Genomic DNA, 3,384 nt, shown 5'->3' on the forward strand with positions numbered 1-3,384 from the left:
TGAGTACAAAAACGAAACTTGCAGTGTACCGAGCAATTATAATCCCCACCATGTTATATGGGAGCGAAACCTGGGTGCCGTACAGCCGACACATGAACGCATTAAACAAGTTGCAACAGAGACACCTTAGACAACTCTTAAGAATCCGGTGGTTCCATCATGTCTCAAATGTATCGGTCGTTGGAAAACCTAACTGAGAAAGTATTGAAGTCATGGTTACAAAATCCCGCTTAAGATGGGCTGGTCACGTATGCAGAACGCAAGAAAACCGCATACCAAAATCTCTGCTTTACGGAGCTTCTGGACGGTAAGAGGAGGCCGGGTGGACAACTGAAAAGGTACAAGGACATTTTCCACGAAAATTTAAAGGGGAATAACATGCATAATGAGTGGAAAGAAGCAGCTCACAATAGAACTCAATGGGGAAGGATTGTAAACTCAATTAACAGCGACAACCAAAAAGTAAAGAAGCAACAAGGCAAAGAGATTTTTGAATGTCCGGAGTGCGGTAGGCAGATAACATCACGTATTGGGCTTTTCAGTCACAGAAAAGCTCATGAAAGAAAACGCCTTGTGTGACCATCTTCCTATGTGTGTCGAATACTCGTCAACGAGTAATGGCAGTATGTATGTAGTATATGTATGTATGTCTTTTGATTTGAGCAGGAAGTTTATTGTGTATATATTCTGTTTACGGATTTAAAGAATGCTTATGACCATATACATTTAGGTAGACTTTAAGGCCTTAGAGAAAGATCTGATTTAGGATCTAGTTGTAATATACACTTAGATGCAAAAAAACGCAACAGAACATTTTTTTGGTATAAAGTGTTATATTTTTTTTACTTTTAGCCCTATTTTCATGATATTTTTAACAAACTGTACTAAATCTATCGGCTCTAATTCATAAACTCAGTTTTTTTTAAAGTTTAGTATTTGGCTTATTACAAAGAGTTAATGGAAGGATGGTTATTTCCCTTAACTTTCAAACACCCTATGCAAGATTTTCGTGCTAAACTACTATTTTTTCGATCAGAACCATTCTTCTTGTGCATTTTGTTTTTTGACTCATGTCAACACATGCCTTGCTTAATTTTTAAGAGCGAAATGAACATGCCACCAACAATTTGCAATTCTTTTTACTATCATTACTTTATAATGTTATATTTGGTACGAGGTGACTTTGGTGACTATTGTCGTAATATCATATCAACACTGATTAGAACTCTATATTAAAATTTAAAAAACAAGTAGTTTCAATGCTAAATTAAATACTATGGGATGGAAGACTATAACAGTAGATAACAAAACAAACAGAATTTACAACTCCATCATAAATAGCATAGATATAGCTCTGAAAAGAATTTATAGTTCTAAAGTGTGACCCTTGAAAGAACCAATATCGACTCTGAACTTCAGCACAGAATTAGCAGCACCTCAAGAGGGCTCTGGAAATTAAAAGACAGGGTTTTCTACAATCATGACTTCAGCACAAAAACAAAACTTGCAGTGTACCGAGCAATAATAATTCCCACCATGTTATATGGAGGCGAAACCTGGGTGCCGTACCGCCGACACATGAACGCATTAAACCAGTTGCAACAGAGACACCTTAGACAACTCTTAAGAATCAGATGGTCCTACCATGTTTCAAACGTATAGGTCGCGTTAAAGTCACGATTGCTAAATCCCGCTTAAGATGGGCTGGTCACGTACGCCCAGAATGCGCCTACCGATATCTCTTCTTAACGTTGAGTTTGCAGACGGTAAGAGGAAACCGTGTGGACAACTCAAAAGGTACAAGGATATTTTCCGCGAAAACCTAATAAGGAACACAACAAGCAGAATCAGTGGGAAGAAGCAGGACAGAATGGACCGCAATGAAGAAGGAGTGCAGACCCAACTAGCATTTATAGTAGCAGATACGTAACTGCTACTATCAAAGCCACTCCAAAGTAGGCGGTGACCATCGGCGGCTACGTCGTATATTCGTAGCTGCTAAGTAACGGACAACCAAAATGGGGAAAGATTTTGAGTAGCCGGGTAGTGTCTTGGGTAGTTTTTGCCACTAAAAGGTTACTACGATGTGTTACTATAAAGTAGCCTACTGGTGAATGCGACTTATCTCTTACGAAGCTGCCTAGTCGCGGGTTCGTGGCAGCCAAGTCCTATCCACCAACATGAGGAACTTTCGTTAAACTGTTAAACTTTATGCGCAGCGACCCCTTCATGCAATTTCACATTTCATAAAAATAAATGTCATGATGGAAAATAATTATGGAAGCTATTATTATTTTTTCATTATTTACCGTGCGATTTTAGGTAAATTCCAGAACGGCAATCGACTTTACTGAATAAAATAGTGGGTTTATATGACAAAATTTTCGAGCGCCTCTCAAAATATTTCAAATTATTATACTATTTGCATAAAACCGCAGTAGTGCCATTCACCAGAAAGCGAAGTTTGAAAAACTTGAAAAGAATCCATCTAGATGGAAAGGAAATACTGCCATCACAGGAAGTGAAATATCTGGGAATAACCCTGGACAGTAAACTTCTCTGGAACAGGCATATTAGGAGCATTACCAGTAAAGCCATAAAGGCTCTCATAATATGCAGAAGACTGGCAGGAAATAGGTGGGGCTGCGCCCCTAACATTTTGCGCTGGATGTATACCATGATAGTAAGACCCATGATTACTTATGGAGCAGTTGCTTGGTATACAAAACTAGAGCAACGTACAGCAAGGCAAAACCTGTGCAAAGTACAGAGACTGGCATGTATCTGCATCACAGGTGCCATGAGAACATGTCCAACAGCAGCAATGGAGGTCATTCTAGACCTAACACCACTGCACATTGTCGTCGGTAGTTATGCCAATGCGACAATGATTAGAATGGTTACTGACGGAAACAGTACTGGGAGAATTTCCAAACCAAACCAAACCAAACCTCAAAAAGAAAATTCCACTTCTCCAACTCCCAATGGATGACATACCAAGAATTTACAACTTTGGGAAACATCTTACTGTAGTATTGAGTAATAAAAAGGATTAGAAGAAAGAAACGCTTACTCAGCATATAAAAGACCATACCATCACGTGGTATACTGATGCTTCCAAAACCAAAGCAGGGACAGGGATAGGAGTATTTGGGCCGAAAACTGAATACTCCGAACCAATGGGCACCTACCCCAGTATCCTTCAGGCAGAAATTTGCGCTATCGAAAGATGCGTACAATTTATCTTAGATAGGAACTATCGAAAACAGGAAATTGCCATCCTATCCGATAGTCAAGCAGCACTTAACGCGATCAACTCAGTAACCATCAATTCGAAGTTGGTCAAAGAATGCCTAGAGAAGCTCAACAAATTAGGCAAAGAAA

Source organism: Sitophilus oryzae, unplaced genomic scaffold (assembly GCF_002938485.1).
Source record: "Sitophilus oryzae breed Bouriz unplaced genomic scaffold, Soryzae_2.0 scaffold_425_pilon_pilon, whole genome shotgun sequence".
NCBI classification, from domain to species: Eukaryota; Metazoa; Arthropoda; class Insecta; order Coleoptera; family Curculionidae; genus Sitophilus; species Sitophilus oryzae.